The 26,440-nt window shown below is 37.9% G+C and overlaps 1 protein-coding gene across 1 annotated transcript in view; it reads right to left on the bottom strand.

Annotated features, from left to right (window-relative positions):
- Positions 1-19,533, bottom strand: part of rin1b (Ras and Rab interactor 1b) — a 65,597-nt gene extending 46,064 nt beyond the window's left edge. Inside the window, exon 1 of the mRNA XM_056733017.1 lies at positions 19,089-19,533. The gene's annotated coding sequence lies outside the window, so the exon portion shown is untranslated. The remainder of the gene's footprint in view (positions 1-19,088) is intronic.
- Between the last annotated feature and the right edge of the window lie 6,907 nt (positions 19,534-26,440).

The following is a 26,440-nucleotide window of genomic DNA, read 5'->3' on the forward strand; positions in this document are numbered from 1 at the left end:
CAATCTTCTCTGAATGAGTCATATTTAGTGTTCAATTATTCAATATTTGTCATTCATAATAAACAGCTTAACAAAATTTTCTATAAGTAAATATTATTGAGAAATATTAGGTAGACTTTATCTAATTTGTTTTAGTGTGTCAAGACTCATATCTGATAAATTTAGGTACTAATTTTTACCTAAAATTAGGTAATTTTAGGTAAAAACATAGAATAAAATCTACTAACTCTAATTGAGTGCAAATTGCATCTCATCTTGCCTAGCCGACATCTCGCTCTGGATGAATGGCCATCACCTGCAGCTGAACCTTACAAAAACAGAACTGCTTGTAATCCCGGCCAAACAAAGACTCATCACAACCTCTCCATTCAACTGGGCTCATCAACAATCGCATCTTCCAGAAAGGCAAGAAACCTGGTTTCTGATGTGGTGATCGATGATCAGCTAAACTTCACAGATCAAGTTGCCAGCACCGCCCGGTCCTGTAGATTCATCCTCTACAATATTCGGAAAATTAGACCCTTCCTATCAGAGCATGCTACGCAAGTCCTAATACAGGCTCTGGTCCTGTCCAGACTGGACTACTGCAATGCACTACTGGGTGGACTTCCAGCTTGCACAACCAAACCTCTGCAGATGATCCAGAATGCCGCAGCAAGAGTTATCTTTAATGAACCGAAGAAAGCACATGTCACTCCTCTATTAATTAAGCTACATTGGCTCCCTATAGTCGCTCGCATCAAATTCAAGACTCTGCTCCTGGCCTACAAGACCACCACTGGTTCGGCACCCCCTTACATTCACTCGCTAATGCAGACATATGTACCCCCCAGATCCCTACGCTCTTCAAACGAACGACGTCTTGTGGTGCCATCCCAAAAAGGTAAAATTCTCTCTCACGTACCTTCTCCGGATCGGTTCCACCTATGTGGAATGATCTGCCAGCTGCTACAAGATCTGCAGATTCTGTAGCCATCTTTAAGAAATGTCTGAAAACACATCTCTTCCGTCAACATCTGACTGATCAGTTCTGACTTCGATTTCTTCTCTACTCTATATTAAAAAAAAAAAAAACCTCTAACTTAGCTCTGTATACTGTGTTAGGTTATATGAGACCAGTCTTCTTTTTTGATTGCACTTATGCTTTTGTTGTACTTATGCTGTCCCAGTTGCTTCCATTGCCTACCCCACCTGTAAGTCGCTTTGGATAAAAGCGTCTGCTAAATGACTAAATGTAGATGGCATGTAAATGTTTACTTTGCTACCTAGTATATGTAATTAAAATTTAACTGATTTGCATGGGTAATATTTGAAATAAGGGGTTGTACATAATTTTTTTATTGCACATAGCACTGGTGCTACAGAGGTTTAAAGTGTTGTAGCACAGGCCAAACAGTTGTACAGGTAGCACAAGTATAAAATGTCTGTTACCATCTTTAAAGAACACAAATGCAGATCATCACATAAATAGACTGGTTAACAACAAAAGGACATTAATGTTATATACAAATTGATCAATTAGGTCCATTTAATTTTTAGTTTACTTCTGTGTTTTCCATTTTTTACTTTTCAATAGTAATGTATTTTTCCACATAAAAATACTTTAGTATCCTATACTCTAGTATTTACTAGGCCTAAAGAAAACTGCAGTAAAAATTCTAGATAAATTTGTGTTATTGTGTCTCCCCTGCAAACAAAAACAAGTCCAATAGACATCTTTTCTACATCGTTGATGAGCAAGGTCAAATAAAAACACACAAAGACATGACTAATTGGTCTATGAACGTCAACAAAGGTGAAAAACCACATAAGCATACTTTGTGCTGCAATGCATGCTGGGTGACATCATAGTACAAAACTCATCCATGATTCCCAGCATGCATTGCAATAGATCTAATTATCTTAAGTTTTTGTTAATTGTCACCATAAATGAGGTTTGTATGATGAGTGTTGATGTCTAAGTGTGTCAAGGAAGACTTGTAGATAACTATGATTCAATGCTTGTGCATTTGCTAGCCACGTCAGTCATGAAAGATCTAGGTTTATCCAAACCAACTTTGTCATTTAATATGACTTTATAAATATTACAAAAGCAACTATAACTACTCTTTTAGTCTACAGTTTTGAATAGTAAGATTCTGCATCACGGAAATCATTGGGCTACAGATATACTGTAGGTTATATGAACTCAAAGCAGCCGGGAAACGAGTAAATTTGCGGTACACCACCAATTAAGGATACACACAAACAAGTAGACGGAGAAACACAGTTCACACAAACAAGCCGCTCTGTCTAATGCACTTGCAAAACTATATCGCACGCTTGAGCCCTCACAGAATGGCGCGAGTGATTCGAAAGCATACAGAGCTCTTGCGGTGTTTCATTGCCAGACGCCAAAAGGTCTGTGCAGCGCTTAATGATGTCGAACACACCTCTGGCTTTAGAAGACAGACAAGATCATTATCCTCGCAATTCCGTTGAAAAGTGGATTGAGGTAGCCTTCAAGATCGATTGCAATTTAAAGGAGGCATGACTTAGAATCACATTTTAACCCAAGCTTTGTCATATAAGAGGAAATTGTATTCACGCGAACATCATGTAAGTGTCAGAACTGAAAATGCCCTTGTTAATGAGATTACATCTCTTATTGACACCAGGCCCAGTGAACGCCAGGTTCTAGAATGCACCTATCTATGATGACATTGATAGGTTGAACACCGCCTACACAGAAAGAATATCAATGACGACTTCTCTAGCCCCACCCACTTGTTCGCGCATGACAATTCTGAAGTAACACAAGTGTCACGGAACCAGATAGAGCGAGCAACCAATAAACAAACATGCCGTTAAGGATCGATAAATATTGTGCCTTCCCTGGTTATGAAAGAATACAGTCGCTGCATAACCTTTCTTCGGATTCCAATATTAGGGATGCGTGGTTAAAGTTTATTTTTAAAGACGTTCCACCTCATGAGGGAAAAACATGGAGCGTTTGTTTGTTTAATTTCTCAGAGGATTCCTTCTTGAACAAGGCACAAATCCACACTGGATTTGTGGAGAGACTAAAATGAAAAAGCAGTGCTGTCCCGTCAATATTGGATCCGATAGAAATGCCGCAGCATTCTTTTGTTAGTAAAACATTGTTTTACTATGCGTCACTATTGCTTTGTTAGAATTCACCTGATGTGCCCTGAGCACTATTCACACGAGATTAGTATTACCTGGGGACCTCTAGTCATTTGTAGTAATTGCAGAGGTTGTCTGCGATCTCAAGCCAGTGCAAATCGTGATCTCTGTGATTTGGATCAATACAACTGTAGGCTATACATACTATACACAAAGCCTTGCCATCACATCCGGGAAATAAGTCAGTAAATCTTAGTAAAATCATCCGTGCGAATGTGTCACAAGAAATACTGATCTGGGGAGGTCATTTATAAATCACAGGAATTTTCCAGATAATACTAATGCCGTGCGAAAACTGTGAATGGTGCTTATGTGTAACCTAACGTTACGTCTCAAACCAAATTCACAGAAGGCTCCAACTACACAAACTGCTATCCAATAAAAGCAGTGGGCGTTTACTTATAAATTCATCAATGATGCACACCCATTAAAACTGAGCGTTTGCAGAGCTGGCCTCCAAACCTGTGTAAAAAATATCCTATTACTTATTGATTTTGATGTTTTTGAATGTAAAAATCATGCAAACGTCATAAATAGACCTCATACAACAGTATAAAACAATAAACAAGCCCAGTTCATCACACCTTCAGATCACCCATCCCTAATCGATGTTTACATTACGGTACAAAATTGTTTCTATGCTTTATCCTTTGTATAGATAAGCTTAGGAAGGTAAGGAAAATACGTCTACAGTAACACTTGTGTACTGTACATCTTAAGGTTTTAAAGTATTTGTTTTTTTAAGTCAGAATACATTTCAATATGATATTACTCAGTATAATAAACAATGTTTTCTTTTAAATCTGTTTAATCTGTTTAATTAGTCTAATTAATTAATTAAATAGTGCTATATAAATAAATGTGACATTGACATAATATATATATATATATATGTATATATATATACACACCATCCACATACAGATACAGATGGGATTTTTGCACAGGCTCTCATCCACATAGATTTGGAACATATTTCAACAAAATATTAGTAAAATGCAAAACTAAGTTAACATATTTAAAATTGTATTATTAAATGACTATTATTTAACAAAATATTATGAATAATATTTGACTTAAAAAATAAACATACCTTTTAATAGTATTAATCAGTCAAAATTTCGGTTAACGTTTAAATGGTCAATATAAGAATCCCTAGGTCAGAGAAAACCAGTATGATGCAGAAGATGAGCAATAGCCTGGCACAAACTTAAGGGGCTGGCTGAAGGCTTCTTCTAGTCCATTCTTAAAAGATCGAAAAGGTTTTATGCGAAATGGTTTTTATAAGGTAGTGGGGACTAAACCGATAGAACCCCTACAAAAAGAAGAGCAAGTGAGCCAAACAGAAAAAAGCAAGAGAGAAAGGAAGAGACTGTGTTTCTTTTAAACTGTAACGATGTCACATTTTTTGCTGGATCACATATAAATTGTATGTCATGCCATGGCTTTATGTGAGGAGAAAACAGAAGATCATTTAATTTATAAAAACTCTGCTACTGCTGTCATATATCACCCTCCATTCAGCATGCTCTAGTGTTCCGTGGCAGTAAGGACTAGGTATGGGTACCGAGAACCGGTACTTTTATGGACTGGTACATAATTGGGTTGATAAGAGAGAATCAATAAGCTTCATGACAATACTGTTATCGATACTTGCGTTGTTTTATCTCTGTGTATTCGGGTGTTAAATGGTGAATTAGAGGCTGCTGCTGGCCGAAGTTTGCTCGACCATTGCTCGACATATCTAGGGGCACATGATTTACGCGATGTATTTGTAATCTGCTTGTTTTGCGTGTTAATGAGTGAAAGAGTGGCACGGTTGCGCTTGTGGAGCATTCAGCTTCTTCTACTGAAGAAACCCGCATTGGACCCCTCTACTTCCGACAGTTGCAAACCTGTCTCTCTCCTCCCATATATTTAAAAAACACTCAGAAGGGCAGCTTTCAACTAGGTGTCTTCCTACCTATGCCAGAACAAACTACTGGATGACAAGCAGTCTGGCTTCAAAAAAATCCACAACACTGAGACTGCACTGCTATCGGTCTCAGAAAAACTGCGGCTAGCCAAGGCGGAATCCAAATCCTTGGTCCTGATTCTGCTAGACCTATCTGCAGCGTTTGACACAGTCAATCACCAGATACTGTTAGCAATCCTGTCATCGCTAGGAATCTCAGGCTCTCCTCTGCTGGTTCAAATCCTACCTCTCCGGAAGATCCTTCAGGGTGTCATCGAGGGGCTCGCTGTCCACTGCTCACCACATGATCACTGGGGTCCCTTAGGGATCGGTGCTTAGACCGCTGATTTTTCCATCTACACAACATCCTTGGGACCCATCATACAGGCACATGGCTTCTCCTATCATTGTTATGCTGACGACACCTTGATCTAAATATACATACATCTTGGCAATACCACAATCACTACTTCCAAAACAGCCAGGAACCTCGGAGTGATATGTGATGAACAGCTGTCCTTCAATGACCACATCGCAAACACAACACAGTCATGTCGGTTTGCCTTATTCAACATTAGAATGGTTAGACCCTATCTCACTGAGCATGCTGCACAACTCCTTGGTCAGGCCCTGGTGATCTCAAGGTTGGACTATTGCAGTGCTCTCCTTACTGGTCTTCCTGCAAAGGCTATAAAACCACTGCAGCTGGTTCTGAACGCAAAAGCATGCCTCATCTTGCAAAAGCCCAAAAGAGCTCATGTGAGACCCCCTTTCATCTCCCTCCACTAGCTACCGGTTGAAGCCCGTATCAGATTCAAGTCACTAATGCTTGCCTACAGGACTATCACTGGATCTGTACCGGCTTACTTTCACACCCTCTTGCACTCCTACACCCCATCAAGATCCCTGCGTAAAGCAAACCAGAGGCGTCTTGTATTGCCTTCCAATAAGGGCAGGTGCTTGCAGTAGGCGGTCCTCCTGGCCATGTTTTGGGGGAATTGGGGACGGCCATCTCATCCCTACAGTGCCCCCCAAAAAATTATTTGGGTAAAGTCCAGGTAAGCGATTGTGACAGTTGGCGCTAGCTTGCACATCAGCGGCCACCGTGGGGTCCAGGGGGAATCTGGAGTCTCCGGCTCCGTGAACTCTGGAGCGGCCGTCGTGAACTCGGGTAAAGTCCCGATAATAGGTTCCCTTTAAAGTCTATTAGGTCTCTCCCATGTAGAATGGGTCGAACTCAAGGAGTAGCTGAACCTCTGGAGGAAGCTCGGGAGCAGAGGCATCGTGGGGACCAGAGGCAGAGATGCAGGTAGACTCAGGAAGCTGGGGAGTTGAAAGGTCGTGAAGCCCGGGGTCAGTGGCATCGCAGCAACCAGAAGCTGGAATGCAGGTAGCCCGGGAGTGAAAAGACCACGAAACCTGGCAGAGCCGCGACCTGCCGCGACCGTTCCTCACGGCGGCGGGACTTGATGGAGAGCTGGATGGTGGAGGAGTGAGGTTTGGTCTGCTTATGACCAGTGTTGGATGACCATCGCTCCGGTCCCCATCAGCCACCCCGATGCGGAATTCTGAGCCAGTCCCTTGGAGGACTTGTGTTATCAAGTACTCGCTGGAGAAATTCTCCATGTAGCTCTCTATAAGCCGACCTTTCCTCATTTTCAGCAGGCAGTCCTCTGGATTGTCGGCGAAATAAGAGTTCATGTTAGTGGTAAAGTCTTCTGTTATGGTGAGCCACAGACCAGAGACTTGAAGATATTCCATAGACACATATTTATTATAACACAACACTCTAAACTCATCTCAACCACATCAAACAAAAGGTAATCCACAAAAACCAAGAATCTGGAAACAGGGGTCAAAAGTCCTTACGGAAACCACAGAACGTGAACGTAAGACCTGACCTTGAATAAACACAAAGGCTGTGTCCTTTGAAGGCTGCATTTTAAGACAAATTACATCATGGCAGCGCGACTGAAGGCTGGTAAGGCAGTCTCAAATCAAAGGTTGCTTCAAATGCAGCCCCAAAATGCGACCTTATTTTCGTGGATTTTTTAAGGATAGAACGAATGCATCCTTCACACCCTCATGTATCCCGAGATTCATTGTGCGCCTGTTACGGCATGAAAATTTTAAATAATCATTTAAGCTTCAGTTAAATAAAGTATGTAATTCACCAAAACGGACCATTTCAGTGTTTTAATATTAAACATGATGTTGTTCATTAACATTATTGGTGCATTATTGTGTTTTAAATTTGTAAGGTTGGATAATTTAATATACTGTTGGGCTGTGTAGAAACATTTAAGAAATATATCTAGTTATTGCGTGTCTGATCTGTCATAGGCACTACAAATATTATTACAAGCTTATATAGTGATTATATAAGGATACTTCTTTTTGCTTTTACCTATTTTTTCCGGTAGTTATTCAATAATTTATTTTTGTTTAGTTTAAATAAAAAAATGACGGGTTGCCAATTTTATTTTGCATTTTCAAATAAAATAGCAAAATCAGTTTGACACATGATGTTAATTCTGAGACACTCAAAAACCTATTAAATGTAAAATTATTAATTTGCCATTAAATTTTTGTGCTAATATGGACTTTTGTCCACTATGCAAGCAAAAAAAATGGTTTTCTTACATATTTTACCATAAAAGACATTTAATAACCTACTGGGGTGTTTTAATACTAAGTATATGTTTGACTGACTTATTTTAGTCTACATTTCCACATTTACATATCAACCGACAGAGACCCAGCTTCAAAAGCATAAGTTCAATAACTGCTACATTAAAGCACACAACTTCTTAAGGAAAAGTTTAAACCTTGTTTGGCCTGGGTAAATTGTTTGCATTTTTTGCTGGGTAAAATTATTGCATTGTTTAGCCAAATATAACACAATCTACTAGAAGTTTTCAGTATTGATTGTTTTATTCAGTGTGTACATTAAAGACCTCTAACACACATCAGAGGTGTTTATTATGTAAACCACATTTCCGCCCCACCCGACTTTACCACCCTCAAACACAACCACTGGAAGAGAGCGAGTGATATCAGCACACAAAACTCATCATACAATACAATGGGGTTGTAACCTCCAAACCACAAATCCTGACCATGTAACATCAGAGGGATTGAGCGTGATGTCCTTTTGTAGCAGAGGTTTCCTTATATAAAATTCTGTGCAGCCTACACAGAAAGTTATGCAATTAAGCCACGCACAGGGATCAACACAGGAAGAGAGAAGAAGAAAGAAGCTTCTCCTCTTGAAGAACTTTTTTTTCTTTAAGCTATTTTTGAGTCTAGGTTCAGGAGAAACATTATTATGAACCACGGAGGTTTTGAATTTTTATAAGCACTAAACAAATCTCTTGCAGATTTAGATTCTAATGGCTTCTGAATATGTTTCCGCTCTGAGGTTGCTCTTGCTCTCTCAGGAAACAATTTTGTATAGAAATATCGACATTTCCTAGGGAGACAAAACAAATAGAAACACATGTTTTTGTGATTGACATACTGAAAGAGTAAGTTGATAGTTGGTCTATTAAAAATTTAATTCTTAGGTTCATGTTTTGTTCTTGGCTTAACTTATCAGTTTAAGACATTGTTGAGATAATTCCTGACACATTAACTACGTCATGTAGTTTATATACAGTATAAATATGCTATTTTTTTTCCCTTTACAACACCATCCAATATTTGAGCATTGCGTGTATTAAACAGAATATACTATTTAAGGTATTACTCACTACATCTCATCAAAGTCCAATTTTACTGAAAAATCGTTTTTTATCCTAATCATCTGCCATCTGTTTATTTTCATATCATGCCATCCTCTCACACCATCTCACAAGCCTTTTAGAGAGCACAGAGAACGAATATAGGGCTATTCTGAATATTGCTTTCTTGCCTTCTTTCTATAATTCAAGCTTTGAATACTTTACACAGTATAGATAATCGTCTATACTGTCATTTTAGTGAGGTTCAGTACAGTGGTCCCTGTACAGTATGTATACTCTCAAGGTACACAAATACATTTCCGACTGTTCTTAAATAAAATAAAACCCAGCTGCATTTATTTAGGGCCAAAAGTCAGTCAACTTTCTTTAAGAAATGTGGTCGGAAAAAAATATGATTAGACATGCAACCAATTGCAAAATGGTAAGTTAAATACAATGGCTGCAAATATAATTTAAAGGGGGGGTGCAAAATTCTTTCATCATCCCGACTTATTTACACTGTTACAAGTGTTGGATTCTCATGCTAAACATGAGCAAAGTGTCAAAAAACCAGTTGGATGTATAGCATAGTATTTATATGCAAAATATACTGCCTCAGCTTTTTTACAAAGTTCGCAGCGTTTTCTTTTAAACGATAAATTACTGTGACCAAACAGAGGTCGTTATTCCTTTTATGGGCAATTTTTCCCTGGAAATCGGAAGTGCACACATAAATCAGAAAAGGAGAGTGAGAGGAAGAGCCACCCATCAATGTGCCTTGTTCAGCTGTACAAGTGTGTTTGCTAGTTCACTGCATTTGGGTGATGAATGTTATATAAACAGTGGATGTAACGCTGGATTTACAGATCATTTGAAACTGATAGAGGAAGCAGTCCTGGCGCTAAAATATGCCGGTCATAAATGTCTGTGTTTTGTTGGCAATCGGTGCGTACATGCATACAGTAATTTAGACAATACAAACGTATAGTGAATAAACAGTTATGCAGGGATAATGCAATGATGTATTGTGTGTGCATGCTTTAGTTCCGCCCACTGCACGACTCCAGGAGCTTGATTGTTTTCGGAAATGATCATACTGCAGTCTCTGTCTTTTATAAACGTGATAAAACTAAAGACTCTTCAGAGATATGGACTATGCAATACTTCTCTATAGGTTCTCATGATTAACATGAGATTGATAGAAACTGTGTATGTTGCCTCAGCTTTACAGTAAGGTACATGAGAGGCAATGGTTTTGAAGGAAAAACATTTTGGATAATGTTTTGATATTTTGCAATAACATTCTGACATAAATATGAGAGTAAAAGTGTCCCTGTATTTTTTGGGGGTCTCATTCACTAATAATTTGTGATTATACCTTGTACACAAACATTATTATCTGCATTTACAAGGAAACGGTTTCAGCTTGTTTTAAATTAGATTCTCATTTTTTAAAACTGCAAACTTATTTATTTATAATGATCTACTGCATTTGTCCAAAGCGGTATAAAAACAGTTGGCTAAAACCACACACAGACAGGAGTTTTGAGCCACAGTTCAGAGTACAGGTGGTCACTGTCAGGTGCTCGGAGCCTGAATTGACTTGAGGACTGTCTGTCAGACAACTTTAGATTTTAGACATCTCTCAACATATCACAAAAGAGAGAGAGAGAGAGAGAGAGAGAGAGAGAGCAAGGAAAGACGTGTTGGAGAGTCAGAGAAAGATATGTAGATGGTGGTCTAGTGGGTTAAACCACTGAACTGGTAAATCAAAGGTTGCTGGTTCGATCCCAGCATCCACCACCAGTGTGTCCTTGAGCAAGACACTTTACTCCACGTTGCTCAAGGGGGATTGTCCCTGTAATAAGTGCACTGTAAGTCGCTTTGGATAAAAGCGTCTGCCAAATGACTAAATGTAAATGTAAATGTAAATATGGTCTAGGTTCATCAAGTAGAAGTGTGTGGGAGATTAAAAACAAGTCGCAACAAAGCATGTTGGGAGGAATCTCAAGGGACATGAGAGAGGAAGACAGAGAAATAAGGAAGTGAGGAAATAGAGAGGAAATCCTACAGAGGACAGGAACGTTGCATCTTCAGCTGTAAAATGAGCAGCACCAGCTGTCAGAATAATGCAGCTCAGAGAATAAGAGAAAGTAGCAGGAAGAAATTGGGCCTGTTATGATGGCAGTAGGGAAGATTGTGAGAAGGAAGTGTCGCTGCACGAGGCTACAGCCATCAGAAGACTCTATATCACCATAAAATCTCATCCGACAGCACCAAAAAGTTTGGTTTGTCTGAGAAACAAAACAAATATTTTTGGACCCAAGGCAAGGAAGATAAAGATGGAAAGACTCAGTTCAGCTAAAAAATTATCAGTTATTGTAAATAACTGTGATAGTAAAACCAGGGTTATCAATATCGTGCTAATATTACATATTTTATAATTTTGTTAGTTATTCAGTCGCAATGGTTAGTTTCAGACAAATAGTGTACAGACTGCAGTATTTAATGTAATTAACTATACCATATTACTAATATAATGGTAATGGTTATGTTTTTAAACCACTTTTTCACAATCATGTTGTATTGTTCAATTACCCCATAAACATTCTCAAAACAGAAAAAAAGAAAATGTTGTGAAAGACCTATGTGTTAGCTGAGTCAACCATTATTTTGTCTAACTAATCTCATTTGCGATACATTTAAATATTATTTCAATAAAAAAAAAACATATTAAATTTAGCAAAGATCAGCTCAACACAACAGTACTGTGAACTGCAACACTAATTAAAAATAAATTTGATCAGTTATTGAAAGCTGAATCGAGTCAAATTAAATGTTGTTTTTTATGGTCAAGTCTTAAGACCTAAATCTGTCCGAATAATATTTTCATTATTTGCGCAGTGATGGTGTCATATTCTTTTTAAACTCCTGATGAATGATGACACACCGCAGCCATGGCGGATTGCGCTTGTGTCTAAAAATGCCCAAAGTGACGGAAAAGATGAGTGGGATGTGTTAAATCAGGGGTCTTAATGCCAGCTGTCCACTATATAACGCTGGCCTTTCAGTGATATTACAGAATGATTAAAGTCACAGGTGGAAGAAAAAGAATAAACACATAACCAAAAGCAGAGATGAGGGACTAAATCATGAATATGACTTTTTGAAGAAATGAATAGATAAAGCTCTATGAATGTAAAAATAAAAACAAAAAAACTTTTCATGTATGTCCTCACACTTTTCATCTGAGAACAAGACCCTGGTATTCTTATACGAAACCTTCTTCTTACTTAAATGATTCATTCAATCTGCACTGAACTTTACAAGATAAACATGAATAAGACTCAAATTAATATACACAGTACACAAGTATTATGTAAACACAAACATTTATTCTGGATGCGTTGGATTAATCGTTTGACAGCCCTGATTTGGAACAAGAAATTCTATCATATCAAAAAGGGAAGAAATATGTTTGGACCACAATAAGAATCGAGTGGATACCCAATTTATGGGATGTGGTTATACTGCCAAGAACTTTCCTAGCATTTCATGCTGTCTAAAATGGCTGCATAGTACATTGCATCATTGCAAAGTACAGGAGACACATTATGAAGTGCAATAAAAAATTTATAAGAAATGTGGACCATGGAATGTAACTAAAATAGGCTAAAATGCCTATTCTATAAAACTTGTTTTCATGCATTGGGTCATGAACAGAGAACATTATGTTGACATTTTTATTTTTAAGGCTAATATAAAGAAATATGATGTCAGCCTGGTAGCCCAGATCTCATTTCCAGAGAACCTATGATAAAAGCACAATGTTTAAAAAAAGCACATGCTGTCATTATTGGTCCGGGAACAAGGACAGAGAATCCAGGCGCAGACATAAGATTTTAATAATAAAATAAAACAAAAACCCACGAGGGGGTAACATAACAGAGATATAAATAAGAACACGGACTAACTTCACTAGACAAGACTAAAGGTAACACTTGACATAATTACAAATAACTAGACTAGAGGAGACTAGACTAGACTAGACTAACTAACTAACTAACTAACTACAGCAATACAAATCAAGACAGGTGACAAGGATCAAACAATTTAAAATGAACCAGCCCAGGACAGAAAACATTACAAAGGGAACCAAATCAAGAGGGGAACAGGTGCGGGGCATGAAATCATTAACAATACTAATGAGGAAACGTGAGGCCGGGAAAAGAGACAAGACCGGAGATAGTATGGAACACCAAAAGGGCCTAAATGCCTCTCTCCATATGAAACAAGAGGTTCTGTCATGATTCTGCCACTAGATCAAGAAAAGCAAGACAAAATGGGCAGAACCATGACACATGCTTAGGAATCATGTAATCTGGATGAACTGGAACAATTTCCCATGAGGTCAAGACTGACCATTTTCATTTGACAATTTTCAGGGCAAATGTCAATGTAAATCTGTCAGGACCACTACCTTCAAATATTCAAACAATAGTAATATCTGTAGCAGTTAACGGAATTAAACTGTTCTGGGCCAACTCTTTACCTGACCATGCGGACTTAAATAAAGGAATAAAGCAATAAATAACCAGAATGAGAAACCAGAAAATGAGTTGTTTAAGCAGATAACTTTCATATTACAGGGATGTATATCCCTTCATACTGATTTGTAATATAAAAATATATATACTGTATATATTTCAAGGAAACCACCTAAAGAGAATCAATACCTATGAAGAAGGGAAAATAAATAAAATTCAGGATGCATAACACAATGGAATTAAAATGACCAAATAGTTGTAGTCAGATGAAAGAGAGTTGGGGATGTGGGTGGGTTTTAAGTAATGGACAATGTGTCTGAAGTGGCCTTTGAGTATATATTAAATTATACCTTAATGCATGTAAATTTAATGTTAAATATTGTTAAAACGTACTAATATGCATAGTGTAGCATTAACAGTGAAATATTGTATAATTGGTCATTTTAAAAATGTCAAGTGAAATATATAACTTTTTTTCTATGATTCTTGTTATTAGGTACAACATGTACAAGGGTGAAATTTATCATTTTTTTCGTTAAAATAATATAAGTGTGTTATTCCAATGGTGTTTGTCAAAATAATAGTAGTTACACAGCGTCAACTGAGTTTTGCTTTCTTTCTTTTTTTATTGTGTTTTCATAGAGATATTGGACAAAATGTGTTTAGGCATCATGAAAGTAAATTTCTTCATAATTTGTGTTTTTCAATTTCTTATTTAGGTGTGTAAGTCACAAAGATCCAACCTTACATTATCTTTATCACTGTTTTGTTGTACACCTTATTGGCATAGCACCATATTGTAACATGTCAGTCAGTTCTAGCAACTGTTAACCAGGCTTCGAAAAAAAATTACACAGTGGGGTTTGTTCTAACACAGTGTTACAATTAATCCCAATGTGTGAAAATGTATACAAAACAATGAGAATTCCAATCATCTAAATCTGTAACAAATGAATAATCCAGGCACAGAAGTGGATCCACGTGCAGTATATTTGAACACCAAACCCCAAACACAAAAAAAGCCAAACGCCAAACACAAAACACAAAACAAAACTACAGAGGACTACAAAACACATGACACAGACAGGAAGTAACAACCACAGGGAAACATGGACTGGAATTGTGACAAAATAAAATATTAGCAGGAGTAATTGACTTATGATTTTGGTTATAATTTTGCAGCATTTTCTCATAAATCTATCCATACAGTATGTATTTATGTATATTAGAAGGATGGTTATATGGTGGATGGCTGGATGATATCGGTCTGTTATAGAAAGACATACAAAACAATATCCACCTTTAGTTTATAGTAGTAGAATAATATTTTTTTGTGTTGAAACAGAATTTTCTATCAAGTGTTACAACCAGGGCTTAATTTGGGCCGAAATCCAATCCGACACCTCATTTGGCAGATCCCACTCCTCAAGGTTAATGGAAAATGTCCATGCTGACTTGTTGCGTGCATATATTACATTAAGAAGCAAGTATGGCTGTCAAGTTAGAGATGCTGGAATGTTGTGTGTGCGCGTATGGTCACCGGCGCAATCGCTTGAGCTGTTACTTATAACGGCTGAAACAACTTAAAAAACTCTGTGATTATTTATGGTGAAACAAATACTATGAGTACATTATTAGATACTGAAAAGTTAGCTACTTTTCGTCGTGTACACACTTGCACTGAAACAGAACATTGTGCTTTTGCATTCTGTTAATGGTCAAATATTCCCTGTATATTTATTTGCCTCCTATGTTTTGAATTATATATTGAAGGGACCTTGACGTGATGAACACTTCAGAGAGAGATAGTTGTGTTGTTGGACAAATGCTGTGAAGAGACGCAGAAGAACTGATGAAATTCATTTTTTTTTAAAACGTTAAACGATCTGAATTCTACACAAATTTTGAGGGCTATTATATTGGTTTACATGCACAGATATTCACAACATCACCATAATGACAATAAACTTGCCATCACCTTAATGCGCATTTGAACTAAGCCAAATGTAAAAGAAAAAATCTGCGTCTAGCACCTTAAATTTCTTTGATAATTCTGAGATTATCTTCGCATGTCATATTCAATTTAGGTTTTTAATGCGCATTATTAATACATCTAAATAGTTAAAAGTGTAATGAACTGGGCTTGTTTATTGTCTTATACTGTTGTATGAGGTGTACATATGATGTTCGCATGATTTTTACATTCAAAAACATCAAAGTCAAGAAGTAATAGTTTCTACCCGGGTTTTGAGGCCAGCTCTACAAACGCTCGGTTTTAATGGGCGTGCCACATTGAAGACTTTATAAGTAAACACCCAATGATATGCTTGGATAGCCATTGGCGTAGTTGAAGCCTTCTGTGAATTTGGTTTGAGACGTAACATTAGGTTACACATTAGCACCATTGACAGTGTTCGCACGGCATTAGAATTATCTGGAGACCTCCTGTGATTTATAAATGACCTCCCCAGATCAGTATTTCATGTGACGCATTCGCACGGGATGATTTTACTTAAATTTACTGACTTATTTCCGGGATGTGATTGCAAGGCTTTGCATATAGTTTGTATAGCCTATAGTTGTATTGGTCTTAATGATATATGACCGTACCTGTCAGCATTTGAGACCAGTGATCCCGAACCGGACTAAATATCACCACGATCGGAGTTCTCAAATGCTACGATAGTTTCTATGAGAAATAAACAAATGGGAGTCTCTCGGTAACTTATGGATATCACAAAATAGGCCTACCCGAAATAATACAAAAACACTTCAAAACTGCCTCCATTATTCGCAAACGGACAGTGGATAAAACCTTGAAAACGTATATATGAGCCCGCCAAATCACAGAGATCCCGATTCGCACAGGCTTAAGATCAAAGACAACCTCTGCAATTAATACAAATGACTAGAGGTCCCCAGGTAATAATAATCTTGTGCGAATAGTGCTCAGGGCACATCAAGCGATCTCTAACAAAGCAATAGTGACGCATAGTACAAAAATGTTTTACTCACAAAAGATTGCTGCGCCATTCCTATCGGATCAAATCTTGTCGGCACTGCTTTTTAATTTTAGTCCCTCTACAAATCCAGTGACGATCTCTGCCTTGTTCACAAAGGAATCTTCTGAGAAATTAATTGAACAAACCCTCCACGTTTTCACCACATGAGCTGGAACATCTTTAAAAATAAACCTTTACCCCGCATTCCTAATATCGGAATCGGTTATGCAGCGACTTTATTCTTTCACAAACAGGGATGGCACAATATTATGCTATCTTTAACAGCATGTTTGTTTATGCTTGCTCGATCTATCTGGTTCCGCGCCACTTGTGTTATTTAAGAATTGTCATGAGCGAACCAGTGGGTGGGGCTAGAGAAGTCATCGTTGATATTCTTTTTGTGGAGGCGGTGTTCAACATATTAATGTCATAGATAGGTGCATTTCAGAACCTGGCATTCGCTGGGCCTGGTGTCAATAACAGATGTAATCTCAGTAACAAGGGTGTTTTCAGTTCTGACACTTACATGATGTTCGCATGAATACGCTTCCCTCTTATAAAAAAAAAGCTTGGGTCAAAATTCTTTAAAAACCCCATCAGACATTGCACATTCCGTTACTTCTCCCCGCCCCACTAACTTGCCGGATCTGCCCCCTTGTTCGGGCATCTCGGAATTTACAAATTAAAAAGCACTGGTTACAACTATCCCTCTGCTAGTTACAATGAACATGGGGTAAGTTGTGACATTTGCACTTCTGTCACCTTTGCTGTGATTGTACAAGAACGGTAGGTTGTAGAATCACACTTGATTTGTTCATTTGTGGCCATGACGTGTATGTTGCTTGTGTAAGATCTGAATAATCAAGCTTAAATATGTTTCGAGGGATTGAGCTACAACCAAAATGCATTACATTCTACCCTGCTCCACCCTACCTCTTACTGCAGTGCAAGGAGCCACAGCTAGATACAGTATAAATTACTCTGAAAAAGCAAATATGTTGCTTCTGTTAGAGTTATTACCTATTACCTACAGTTTCTCTATATCTCCCTAAGCAATAATAAAAAATCAAATAATGCATCACTTCAGCAGTGGAGAGCAGTTCCACAGAAATAGAAAGTTTGGCTTAGTTTATTTGTATTTGTGTGCGTGTGCGTTTGTGTGCATGTTTGTGAGAGAATGAATGACTAATATAACATCACCATGGATAGCTGTTTAAGAGCCCTCCACAAGCGCAAAAACAGTTGGATACAGTTTGAAATAGTCCTAAACCAGGGGAACTGGTGACTGTGAATACACTCAGGCTGTGTGCTAATTAAATTGCAGGTGTTTATGGTATATCTAAAAACACAAGGGGGCTGGTTACCTCTGTTGGCACATGAAACCTCTGAATGAGAAACTCAAAATTTTGATCCAATTTCACTATAAATCGTACTATCCACATCACATTGAAATAGTTTTGATTTTGTGGTTCTTTGCAGTATTTATTTTTTCAAGTTTAAGAGCCTTGGTCACTACTGTACAGCATATGCTTCTGTATATAATATGAACCTAGCAGATCAGATATTGTTTATTGTTCTTAACAGCCTTGTTTAACACATTTGTTGGATTGATGAATTTAAACTTACTGAAACAAATTACTGCATTTAAATGGTGAAAGATAGATAGATATATATTGGCCATATACTGCCCACAGTGAAAAATTATGACATCATAGTACAAATGACATCAATCTTATAGAATGGTCATTATGGCACTGGAAAAATAGAAGATGAGTTTTATCAGTGAGTCAATGTGCTGTGAAAGAAAGCCACAGCAAGTGTGAACAAACTGCTTGCGAATGTGTGTGTGTTCCCTCATGAGACTCTCCACCACACTTTTCGTTGCCACCCCCGCAGCCAAAGATGTTCAGAGCCGCTGTGTTTTTTCTGTCTAAGCACCAACAGACTTAAAACCTTTACTGTATAGTAGGCTACTAAAACAACTCTTCACAAACCAATAAGAATATATTTTTCAAGACAATTGGAACAATGGTATGACTCTCTCCCAAGCATTTTATTTAACAGCAAACTGGAATACTTTCAGAGATCATTGGTCAAAGCAAGTGAAGACCACCCTACTATATATCACTGTATCAGTTTCAAATCACCACACAGGACACCAGCAATAATGGTTAGGTTATTTGAACATACTTTCATTGGCCTTGCATGCAAGAACGATGTTGTGTACCGAATCGAATCAAATTTACCAAACCAAGTTGATCAAAAACAATGTTTTGTTAAACATATTTTGTAATGCATCAGGCTATTTTGGTTTACATGTTTTGCATAACAATAAGAAAAAGACGTACAATATGAAAAGATAATCACTGTGCAAACTGGGTCAATAGACACTGACAGGCAACAGTAATGGTCAGTATAAGACCTTAGTGTATTGGAATTATGTCTGTCTGTCCCTTAAGTTCCGCGGAGCATGGTGCAGTACAGTGATACTGTACTGGTATTACTGTGATTTAAGTCGACGGAATATTAAAACCATTTTAAGCACAGAAGAATGCATATATCTAATTTCTTAGGCAGTTTTCCACACACAAAAATCAATTATATTGATGCAAATGGCTTTACCAATCTGTGATACTTTCTTCCCCGGAAAAGACTCTTTATGGATGATCAACTTTACCTTCTCCGTTTTTAATTCTTCACCTGTCAGTCCATCAGGCTGGTGAAATCAGACGCAAGAGCTGTCGGCACGCGTTCTGGGATAATCATCATTTGGTCCGTTCGGCAGCACTGGGGGATAATGTGTTTGATATGATGAGCCGATCCTTGATGATGTGATTTGATATCATTAAATGATCATCTTTGTTCATCACGTTCACGCGCAGTGATGCTCCTCGCGCGCACCTCGCGCTGTCTTCGCAAGCACAACTTTCACCATGCGGTACAAAGTATTTTTTTACTATCGTAGACAAAGAACTCAACTAAAGCCTTGTCAAAACACAATGAAATAAAGAAACAACGTGTCTATCTGAAATCATAAAATAAAATGCAACAAATCTGATCATGATGATCATCATCATTTAGTAACGCGCTTGAAAGGTATCGAGAACCGCGCGGAAACGCATGCCCTGAAATTTCTTACCTCATAAATGACTAAATTTGCGAAGTGGAAGTATTGAAGGCACAGCCCACAAGACGCACATGCATTTGAAAAAGAATGAGCGCATGCGTTTGATTTTCTAATCCGATGGATGTCGCTAGAGGAAAGAGATTGAGAGCATACACACGCTATATGGACAGTATTTTCAAACATGTTCGTATACACTCACGCACGTGTGCGCGCACACTCAACACCCGCAAACAAGCATTTGTTTTACTATCAAGGTGAGGGATTTTATTTCACTTTTGTTTACTGAACTAATAATGTTTTGCCCAATGTCGATTTAATATTTAAGTAAAGTTGCATTAATCTACTGGAGAACAGTTGGTGATTCGTGGAAGAAATCAAATCACCCTCTTAGAAGGAAATTGTAAACCGTTACTTTAAAAGAAAATATAGAACTTTTAGCTTCAACAGCAAGAGGTTAAAAAAGTAAGACGTTGACAGTCTAGAAATCGGCTTCTGTGAGACTCCTCACCCGAATTCCAGGCCTACTCCTACGATGCCTTCACTTCTGAGTGTAAACCCATCCAGGGTTTCCTACCTTCTGGCCGCTGATTTGCGAGTTCCCATCCCACCGCTGCCACTTAATGAGATGCAAACGAGCCTACCAGATCGTCTCCGGGAGGAACTTTGAATCCAAGAAGTATGTAAAAAGATGATAGCACACTCGCAGAAGCACTTCTGTGCAAGGTGGTATTTATTGACAGTGCCAAAAGTTCTCAACAATGAAGGGTATATATATATATCCATCCATCCATTTTCTACCGCTTATCCGAACTACCTCGGGTCACGGGGAGCCTGTGCCTATCTCAGGAGTCATCGGGCATCAAGGCAGGATACACCCTGGATGGAGTGCCAACCCATCGCAGGGCACACACACACACACACACACACACACACTCACTCATTCACTCACACACTCACACCCTATGGACAATTTTTTATATATATATATATATATATGTATATATATGTATATATATATATACAGTATCCCAATAACCACAAACGCATCCGCACAGCTTCCTGCGGATACTCTATTTCGGAAACAGGTGGACGGACAAGTTCGACACATGGGCAGTACAAATGAGTATGTCTACTCCAGCAGACCTTCAGTGGGCAGCACTGAGCTGCATTATTCACAGGCTCACTACAAATCAATGATAGTAACAGTGGCCACTCCATTGCAGACGACAGAGATATAGAAGGAACAGAAACCAGCGAGGATGGAAAAAATGCTTCTTTGCTAATTGTTCTTGGAGGAAGAGGAAAATAAGTGAAAGAGGAGAAGACGATGGTGTGTGTATTGACCCCTAGCGGACTAGTGCACTTTTTCGTGCATGCGCTGTTGTACGTGGCACGTCCGCGCGATCTCAAAAAATGTGATGCACGCTCATGGGCGGTTCTGATGAAGAAAAATTTAATTATGCGGATGCAGACGTATGGACCATACCTTGGCCTTAAGTACTCAGTCTGGAGGGAAAATCTACAGTTGAGTTCCCCTGATGAGGTCACTGTCAGGCCAACACAGATGTAAGAAACTCACTTTAGCAATGAGGAGGCCTGGAAAGCTCTCAGATGTCATCAAATATCTTTATTTGTGTTCAAAAGAAGCAGGGAGATCTGGAAACACTTTATAATAACTGCACGCTATGAATCATGAGTTAAGCATCAGTACATAGTTAATTAATCATTTATGAAGCATTAGCCCCACATTAATAGACATTAGTCATATGCTTAATAATCAAATTTTCATACTTTATTAAGGATGAATTCATCATTTCTAAAAGGATTACATTACTTACAAACCAGTTAGTTAGGAGTTGTCAGTGGTTCATGAGATCATTTAGAAAGTGTAAGTAAATGATTAATAAACTCTTTGAATGCACATTTATACATCTTATTATTCTGACATATAGAAACAGTTACTTAATTTGTTAATAAATGGTTTTTTAAAACACATTCCTGCTGTAATTCATGATTAATTAAGGTAGTTATAAAACATTTACTAGTTGTTAGAGAACAATTTTTTGTGAGCTCATCTAAAGTGAGGACTATGTATGCCTTGTAAAGTATGCTTAACTAATGATTCATAGCGTGCAGTTATTATAAAGTGTTACCGGAGATCTTAAAACGTGTAAAAAAATCTTATTTCATTCAACTATTATTGTGATCAGTGTTCACTTTAGTTAGGACCTTGATGCTTTATATTATTACGTCAGCTCCAACACTATCACACAAACCTCATCTGTAACCAAGACTTATCCTTTCTGTCGGTATCTCGATGTTGTGTCAAACCAACAGATAGGGTTCCTATTAAAAAACGCCTCAACGCTCGTAGGTCCCCTACCCTCTTGATGGAAGCGAGCGCTATCAGTAGAACTGTCTTCATCGTTAATTGAGGAAGAGCAGCGTCTCTGAGGGGCTCAAAGGGGGGCCTCTAAAGGCCTGCCAGGACCATGTCAAGGTCCCACGAGGGTATTGAGCACGGACAAGACGGATTCCACCTTCTCGCGGCCCTTAGGAAGTCCGGATCTCTCCCCCTGGGATGGCCCCCAGGGTGGAGATTGGCTCTGCTGACTTACCTGCATCATCACGCAACGTTTCCGATATATGGTCAAGGAACGAGACGGTGGAACCGTCTCTTGGGGAACGGTCAGACGAGACAAGGTGCGAACGGTCCGCAAGCCAGTGGCTGACGGATTTAATGCATCTTCCTGCTTATGCCCATGGAATCAAAGGGCATGCGTCCAGTTCTGTGCGTGAGCAAAAGAAATCCGCTCACACAAATATTGAGGTACTTTCACGCTAAAATAACACGCACTTGACATTTGTCAGTAACAGCATTCCTTAAAAGACTGACATAAGGTTGGCTTGAAGTTGGACAGTCAATATTTGTGAACTAAGGGACCATCAACAAAGTAACATTCACGTTTCTAACGTCAATAGCAGTTAAAGGGAAAACAGTCATAAAGCAGTCCAGACTTGCAGTATAAATCGTTTAAACATGCTTCTGTGGTTTTGCCACATGATAAAATTAGTTTTCTTTGCATTCAGTCCCTCTCACTGTCATTATATGCCTTCCAAAATTCATGAAGTTATCTGCTGAAAAAAAACCTACATCTTAGATTGCATCAGGTAAACTTTTTTTTCAAATGTCAATGGTTGCAGCAAAAAATCTCTATGTATGTTACACACAATTCAGTTTACATTAGTATAGCAAAACCTCTCAAGATTTACTTTTGCAATAGTCCCACAAGGACCAAACAAATTATTAATGGATATTATAGGAAAAGGATACAGTGTAGATCAAATTGTATTTATTGCCAATGTCAAAGCAATCGAATGGACTCAAATTACTTGTACTTATAAACACTCCAATCTCACAAGTAGTAGGTTAACAGAAACTGAAATTAAATATAAAAAAAATGTATTACATTCACATGTACAAGGTAGATTGTAGATTATAATCACTCCCATTTTGTCATGGTCATCTGCAGTAGATCCACAGAACTTGAAAAAAAGATGTATATTTTTTTATTATATTCACACGTACATAGTACACGTTCCACTGACAGATATACAAAACATCAACAAGAAAATGAAGCTATAGGGTGTTGCTATGAAATTATAACAAAATATATAGGAAAAAATTGGACCATGGTAACCTACATGTGTTATAAACATCTATCTGGATCGGAAAATAAATTAATATAATCAAAAACGTTCATAAAACATCTCTGATAAAAACTTTTCATAGGGCCAGGCGCTAGAGGCCTAGGAGTCCTGTGCGCCCGCCCCCCCCCCATTTTTGTGATTTCAACAAACACAAAATTATCATTATAAAAATAATGGTGATATTTTTATTAAAAATGCTCTAATTAGAATTATATTTATGTATTCAATATAAATAGCGTATGAAGTATACACTTGTCACATATCACCTCCGCGTTTCGGCAGCAACACATTCGCTGCCACTTCTGAAATCCCCCTCCCTTCCACCGCTGCCGCTGCCACACTCTACTTTTTTGGCGCTGTCAAAATGACTGAGGATAAGATTACTTTTTTATACTCAATGCTTACACTCCAATACTTTTAACCCAGGATTGTGAAACAACGGAGGTAAAAGGGGAAGCTTCAGCAAATGCGACACAGCAATGAGGATCCAACATCACGTCGGGGAATTTAAATGCTTAATTTCAAAAATTTCAATTGGTTGTACTATTACACTGGGGTATGTTTAATATATAATATTATGACAAAACATATATTTTACTAATAAAAATAATCACCAATACCCAGATAGCAAATTTCATCTGGCCCCCATACGGCGTGGAATAATGGCACTTGTGCGGTCCGCTCCTGTTTGCCAGATTTGGGCCACAGGCATGCCAAAGCTATGCCACATGTCAAACATCAGAACAAATAAAGCAGAGCTGAACCAAATATAAACAACAGTTCATTTCAATTCTGGCCCAGATTTATCCCAAAACCAACACCTTTCTTTTTTAGAACGTTCCTTAGAGGTTTTTGACATGTTTGAATACATAAAAAAATATTTTAATGTTTTATGAATGTTACCATCATGGTGATCAGTGTTTCCTTGGGTTGGGCTCTTGACCCCAGAGCAAATGTTTGTTTGATCTGCAAAAAGTGGGTGCTTCTAAAGTGTACTTGCCATGGCAGAGCAAATGTGAACCTAACCAAATGGTGTTGGTGAAACCAATGTGAAGATAAAAATTAATTCAGTGCTCTCATTTAGTAGTAGTGCTATGCTGTAGATCCTGAAAGAACATTGTAAGATCAGGAAATTTGACTGTATTTAGATATCTAGAAAGATTTGTGAAAAACGGATGTATTTTTTCCAAATTTATTTTAAAATCACACAGATATCAAGAATCAATGTATGAATCTCAGCAATGGTGAGAAACAACCAACTTAGATAAACCGATCAACTGCAATGCATGCTGGGAATTATAAATTAGTTTTGTGCTATGATGTTACCCAGCATGCATCACAGCATGAAGTTTTCTTTTGTTTATACTTACCATTGTTGAGATTCATAAATTGATTCTTCATGTCTGTGTGTCTAAATTCTGAGTAATTGTTTGTTAAATTTTTATTTTAACAAATCTTTGTAGACTCAAAAATGTAATGAAATTCCAAGTTGTTTTGATGTACTTTCAGGATCAGCAGCACAGCAATTTATTCAAATGTAAACATGGTAGATATCTCACTGACCACCAACGAACACCATTGATTAGAGCATCATTTAAATATCTAAGTACATATATGTACAAGAGTAAATGTCAAGGGTCACGAGACTGACAATGGAGACTGTAGTAGTGAAGCAGGCACTAAAGACGTGTTGTTTTCCTCACACAATTTCAAAATGATTGGCGCTTTTAAATGTACTAGTCACATATTTTAATCAGAACAGAAGAAATTTATTCACTGTCACTCGTGCGTTACTGCTCACGGCTGTCCTCAGGAGATGTTTTCAGCAGTACCTGACTGACTTCCACATAATACACTTGTAACGTGTAACTATTATAACATGCGCACGAAAATGAGAAGTATAACCCAAAAAGGGTTTGAAAGAATGTAAACTTCTTATGTCCCCTTGTCTAACAATATTCTACGGTTGAAGAGTCTAGTCGACGGAACACACAGAGTTTCTGGATCCAGGAGACAAAGTTTGACACAGACACAAGTGCTTGTTCAATCAGAGTCCAAAGTTTATTATTTTAGGACTAATACTTATAAGTTTGCATCAGGATGCGTCATATAAAACCAACAAAACAGTGGAAAATCACCAGACTTTCTGTTTAGTCTTTCCTCCTAAACAATCAGATATGATTACATATTCAATATTACAATAATAAAACAATTGTCCATAGGCATCATTAGGAACCTTGATATGGTGAACAACAGATACTTATATCAACATAAGACAGCATAAGACATGATACAACTTTCAACGAGGTTAAACAACAAGAAAGTAAGGAGCAAATATTATGAATAGAAGAGAATAATAAGAATACGTATGATGAATATTGGAATAAACACAGATGCAGTATTTGTGGAGGACAGGACGAAATCCAGATTCTCACAATGGCCACTTTCAGACCAACGGTCTTACAAGCCGTCCTGTGTCCCTTTAAAGAACAAATATATATAGAGTAGTACAAAAGGTTAATACAAAAATTTTAATAAAAGGACAGTTGCATTTGCGTATTTTTATGTGGTTTTCTGGTTTGCAAGCTGCTCTTTGAGGTAAAAGATCAATCGGACTGATTTGTAATAAAAACATAACAACACCAATCACCCTCAATAAAAACGAAAACCTAAACATAATTATATCTACTCTTCATCATCTACCGTGCCAATCTCAATTACCGAATCGTCAAGCACATTATCTCCTTCCATTACATTGTCACGTTCATCAACATTTCTTGGTTCTTCTATCACCGGTATTGGCTCTGGTTCTAACTCATGTGTTTGAACACAATCATTATCATCCTCGTCCGTATCGCTGTTATGATCAAATATGGATCCCCAAGTTTGATTCTGATCTTTCGGACGATAACCTTTAGATGTGCGTCTAACCAGCATAGCCTGGTTGACGTCAGTCGTTCTTTTTGCTAACATCATTCGGTCGGTTCCTTTGGTTGTAAAGGAAGTAACAGATCTTTTAACACATCCCACCACACACTGCAACATGCATGGCAAAAATAGTAACAAGGCTAAGATGGTCATCACAACTGGAATTACTTAACGGTTATCCAATATCCCCATCCCCCGGATAGGCTGTCCAACCATTGAAACCATGTTGCATCTACCGGTGTGGGTTCACAAACTGATTCTCT

This window comes from Triplophysa dalaica, chromosome 1 (assembly GCF_015846415.1).
Source record: "Triplophysa dalaica isolate WHDGS20190420 chromosome 1, ASM1584641v1, whole genome shotgun sequence".
Taxonomy (NCBI): domain Eukaryota; kingdom Metazoa; phylum Chordata; class Actinopteri; order Cypriniformes; family Nemacheilidae; genus Triplophysa; species Triplophysa dalaica.